Genomic DNA, 5,994 nt, shown 5'->3' on the forward strand with positions numbered 1-5,994 from the left:
AGAGAGAGGACTGAGTGTTGAGGATTGTGTGTTGAGAATTGATATTTGAGGATTGAGATTTGATTAATGAATATTGTGAATTGAGCATTGAACCATGAGAATTCAGGATATTGTGTTGAGTATTGAGAATTGAGGATTGATGGTTGAGCTTTGAGGATTGAACGTTGAGGGTTGTGTGTTGAATATTGAGGATTGAGGATTGAGGATTGAGGATTGAGGATTGATGATTGAGGATTGAGGGTTGAAGATTGAAGATTGAGTATTGATGATTGAAGATTGAGGATTGAGGATTGAGGGTTGAGGATTGAGGACGAGGACTGACGGTTGAGGATTGAGGCTTGAGGATTGAGGATTGAGGATTGAGGACTGAGGATTGAGGACTGAGGATTGAGGATTGAAGATTGAGGCCTGGGGATTGAGGATTGAAGATTGAGGATTAAGGATTGAGGATTGGGGATTGAGGATCTAGTATTGGAGATTGATTATTGAGGATTGAAGACTGAGGATTAAGGATTGAGGATTGAGAATTGAGAATTGAGAATGAGGACTGAGGGTTGAGGATTGAGGTTTGAGGGTTGAGGATTGAGGATTGATGATTGAGGATTGAAGATTGAGGATTGGGCATTGAGGATTGACGATTGAGAATTGAGGGTTGAGGATAGATAATTGAGGATTGAGGATTGAATATTGATGATTGAGGATTGAGGATTGAGGATTGAGGATTGAGGATTGAGGATTGAAGATTGAGGATTGAGGATTGAGGGTTGTGGATTGAGGACGAGGACTCAGGGTTGAGTATTGATGTTTGAGGTCTGAGGATTGAGGGTTGAGGGTTGAGAATTGAGGATTGAGAATTGAGGATTGAAGATTGAGGATTGGGTACTGAGGATTGAAGAATGAGGACTGAGGATTGAGGATTGAGAATTCAGAATTGAGGATGAGGACTAAGGGTTGAGGATTGAGGTTTGAGGAATGATGACTGAGGGTTGAGGATTGAGGATTGAGGATTGAGGATTGAGGATTGAGTATTGAAGATTGAGTATTGGTGACTGACGATTGAGGATTGAGGATTGAGCATTGAGGATTGAGGATTGAATATTGAGGCCTGTGGATTGAGGATTGAAGATTGAGGATTAAGGATTGAGGATTGGGGATTGAGGATCTAGGATTGGAGATTGATTATCGAGGATTGAAGACTGAGGATTAAGCATTGAGGACTGAGCATTGAGAATTGAGGATGAGGACTGAGGGTTGAGGATTGAGGTTTGAGGATTGAGGATTGAGGATTGATGATTGAGGATTGAAGATTGAGGTTTGAGGATTGAGGATTGAGGATTGAGGATTGATTATTGAGGATTGAAGATTGAGGATTGTGGATTGAGGATTGAGGATTGAGGGTTGAGGATAGAGAATTGAGGATTGAGGATTGAAGATTGAGAATTGAGGATTGAAGATTGAGGACTGAGGATTGAGGATTGAAGATTGAGGACTGAGTGTTGAGGGTTGAGTGATGAGAATTGACGCTTGTGGATTGAGATTTGAAGATTGAAGATTGGGGATTGAGTATTGAAAACTGTGAATTGAGGATATTCTATTGATTATTGAGGATTGACGGTTGATTGTTGAGGACTGAAGGCTGAAGAGTGAGGATTCAGGATTGAGGATTCGGGTTTGATGTTTGAGGACTGAGGACTGAGGGTTGAGGACTGAGGATCGAGGATTGACGCTTGAGGATTGAGGATTGAGGATGGAGGATTGAAGAGAGAGGACTGAGTGTTGAGGATTGTGTGTTGAGAATTGATATTTGAGGATTGAGATTTGATTAATGAATATTGTGGATTGAGCATTGAACCATGAGAATTCAGGATATTAAGTTGAGTATTGAGAATTGAGGATTGATGGTTGAGTATTGAGGATTGATGGTTGAGGGTTGTGTGTTGAATATTGAGGATTGAGGATTGAGGATTGAGGATTGAGGGTTGAAGATTGAAGATTGAGTATTGATGATTGAAGATTGAGGATTGAGGATTGAGGGTTGTGGATTGAGGACGAGGACTGACGGTTGAGGATTGAGGCTTGAGGATTGAGGATTGAGGATTGAGGACTGAGGATTGAGGACTGAGGATTGAGGATTGAAGATTGAGGCCTGGGGATTGAGGATTGAAGATTGAGGATTAAGGATTGAGGATTGGGGATTGAGGATCTAGGATTGGAGATTGATTATTGAGGACTGAAGACTGAGGATTAAGGATAGAGGATTGAGAATTGACAATTGAGGATGAGGACTGAGGGTTGAGGATTGAGGTTTGAGGATTGAGGATTGAGGATTGATGATTGAGGATTGAAGATTGAGGATTGGGGGTTGAGGATTGAGGATTGAGGGTTGAGGATAGAGAATTGAGGATTGAGGATTGAAGATTGAGTATTGAGGATTGAAGATTGAGGACTGAGGATTGAGGATTGAAGATTGAGGACTGAGGATTGAGGGTTGAGTATTGAGGATCGAGGATTGACACTTGAGGATTGAGGATTGAGGATGGAGGATTGAAGAGAGAGGAGTGATTGTTGCGGATTTTGTGTTGAGAACTGATGTTTGAGGATTGAGATTTGATTAATGAATATTGTGGATCGAGCATTGAACCATGAGAATTCAGGATATTCTGTTGAGTAATGAGAATTGAGGATTAATGGTTGAGTGTTGAGGATTGATGGTTGAGGGTTGTGTGTTGAATATTGAGTATTGAGGATTGAGGATCGAGGATTGAGGATTGAAGATTGAGGACTGGGGTTTGAGGATTGAAGATTGAGGATTAAGGATTGAGGATTGGGGATTGAGGATCTAGGATTGGAGATTGATTATTGTGTACTGAAGATTGAGGATTGATGACTGAGGATTGAGGATTGAGGATTGCGGATTTAGGATAGAGGAATGAAGATTGAGTATTGAGGATTGAATATTGAGGATTGAGGATTGGGTATTGACGATTGAACAATGAGGATTGAGGATTGAGAATTGAGGATTGAGGATTGAGGATTGAAGATTGATGATTGGGTATTGAGGATTGAACATGGTGGATAGAGGATTGAGCATTGAGTATTGAGGATTCAGGATTCAAGATTGAATATTGATGATTGAAGATTGAGTATCGAGGATTGAGGGTTGAGGATTGTGGTCGTGGACTGGCGGTTGAGGATTGAGGTTTGAGGATTGAGGATTGAGGATTGAGGACTGAGGATTGAGGATTGAGGATTGAGCATTGAGGATTGAAGATTGAGGCCTGGGGATAGAGGATTGAAGATTGAGGATTAAGGATTGAGGATTGGGGATTGAGGATATAGGATTGGAGATTGATTATTGAGGATTGAAGACTGAGGATTAAGGATTGATGATTGAGAATTGAGAATTGAGGATGAGGACTGAGGGTTGAGGATTGAGGTTTGAGGATTGAGGATTGAGGATTGAGGATTGATTATTGAGTATTGAAGACTGAGGATTAAGGATTGAGGATTGAGAATTGAGAATTGAGGATGAGGACTGAGGGTTGAGGATTGAGGTTTGAGGATTGAGGATTGAGGATAGATAATTGAGGATCGAGGATTGAATATTGATGATTGAGGATTGAGAATTGAGAATTGAGGATGAGGACTGAGGATTGAGGATTGAGGATTGAGGGTTGAGGATAGAGAATTGAGGATTGAGGATTGAAGATTGAGAATTGAGGATTGAAGATTGAGGACTGAGGATTGAGGATTGAAGATTGAGGACTGAGTGTTGAGGGTTGAGTGATGAGAATTGACGCTTGTGGATTGAGGACTGAGTGTTGAGGGTTGAGTGATGAGAATTGACGCTTGTGGATTGAGATTTGAAGATTGAAGATTGGGGATTGAGTATTGAAAACTGTGAATTGAGGATATTCTATTGATTATTGAGGATTGACGGTTGATTGTTGAGGACTGGAGGCTGAAGAGTGAGGATTCAGGATTGAGGATTCGGGATTGAGGTTTGAGGACCGAGGAATGAGGGTGGTGGATTGAGGATCGAGGATTGACGCATGAGGATTGAGGATTGAGGATTGAGGATGGAGGATTGAAGAGAGAGGACTGAGTGTTGAGGATTGAGTGTAGAGAATTGATGTTTGAGGATTGAGATTTGATTATTGAATATTGTGGATTGAGTATTGAACCATGAGAATGCAGGATATTCTATTGAGTATTGCGAATTGAGGATTGATGGTTGAGTATTGAGGATTGATGGTTGAGGGTTGTGTGTTGAATATTAAGGATTGAGGATTGAGGATTAAGGATTGAGGATTGAGGATTGAAGATTGAGTATTGATGATTGAAGATTGAGGATTGAGGATTGAGGGTTGAGGATTGAGGATGATGACTGACGGTTGAGGATTGAGGTTTGTGGATTGAGGATTGAGGATTGTGGACTGAGGATTGAGGATTTAGGATTGAACATTGAGGATTGAAGATTGAGGACTGGGGATTGAGGATTGAAGATTGAGGATTAAGGATTGAGGATTGGGGATTGAGGATCTAGGATTGGAGGTTGGTTATTGAGGATTGAAGATTGAGGATTGAGGATTGAGGATTGAGGGTTGAGGATTGAGGATTGAGGACTGAGCATTGAGAATTGAGAATTGAGGATGATGCCTGAGGGTTGAGGATTGAGGTTTGAGGAACGAGGATTGAGGATTGAGGATTGAGGACTGAGGATTGACGATTGAGTATTGAAGATTGAGGATTGATGACAGAGGGTTGACGGTTGAGGTTTGAGGACTGAGGACTGAGGATTGAGGATTGAGGTTTGAGGATAGAGGATTGAGGATTGAGGATTGAATGTTGAGGCTTGGGGACTGAGGATTGAAGATTGAGGATTGAGGATTGAGGAATTAGGATTGAGGATTGAGGTTGACGATTGAACATTCAGTATTGAGGATTGAAGATTGAGGATTGAAGATTGAGGATTGAGGATTGAGGGTTGAACAATGAGGATTGAGGATTGAGGATTGAGGATTGAAGATTGAGGATTGGGTACTGAGGATTGAAGAATCAGGATTGAGGATTGGGGATTGAGGATTCAGTATTGAAGATTGAGTATTGAGGATTGGAGATTGACGATTGAGGATTGAGGATTGAGGATCGAGGATTGAGGATTGAGGATTGAGGATTGAAGATTGACGATTGAGGATTGGGTGTTGAGGATTGAAGAATGAGGATTGAGGATTGAGGATTGAGGATTGAAGATTGCAGATTGAGTATTGAGGATTGAAGATTGAGGATTGAGGATTGAGGATTGAGGTTTGAGGATTGAGGATTAAGGAATGAAGATTGAGTATTGAGGATTGAAGATTGACGATTGAGGATTGGGTGTTGAGGATTGAAGAATGAGGATTGAGGATTGAGGATTGAGGATTGAGGATTGAGGATTGAGGATTGAGGATTGAGGATTGAAGATTCAGTATTGAGGATTGAAGATTGAGAATTGAGGATTGAGGATTGAACATTGAGGACTGAGTGTTGAGGGTTGAGTGATGAGAATTGATGTTTGTGGATAGAGATTTGAAGAATGCAGATTGAGTATTGAGTATTGAAATCTGTGAATTGAGGATATTCTATTGAGGATTGAGGATTGACAACTGATTGTTGAGGACTGAGGGCTGAAGATTGAGGATTCAGGATTGAGAATTCAGAATTGAGGTTTGAGGACTGAGGATTGAGGATTGAAGATTGAGTATTGAGGAAGAAGGTTGAGGATTGAGGATTGAGGTTTGAGGATTGAGGATGAGGGCCGAGGGTTGAGGGTTGAGATTTGAGGACTGAGGACTGAGGATTGAGGATTGAGTATTGAGGATTGATGATTGAGGATTGAAGATTGAGGATTGGGTATTGCGGATTGAAGAATGAGGATTGAGGATTGAGGATTGAGGATTGAGGATTGAAGATTGAGTGTTGAGGATTGAAAATTGAGGATTGAGGATTGAGGAT

This window comes from Calliopsis andreniformis, unplaced genomic scaffold, assembly GCF_051401765.1.
Source record: "Calliopsis andreniformis isolate RMS-2024a unplaced genomic scaffold, iyCalAndr_principal scaffold0046, whole genome shotgun sequence".
In the NCBI taxonomy this organism is placed as follows: Eukaryota; Metazoa; Arthropoda; class Insecta; order Hymenoptera; family Andrenidae; genus Calliopsis; species Calliopsis andreniformis.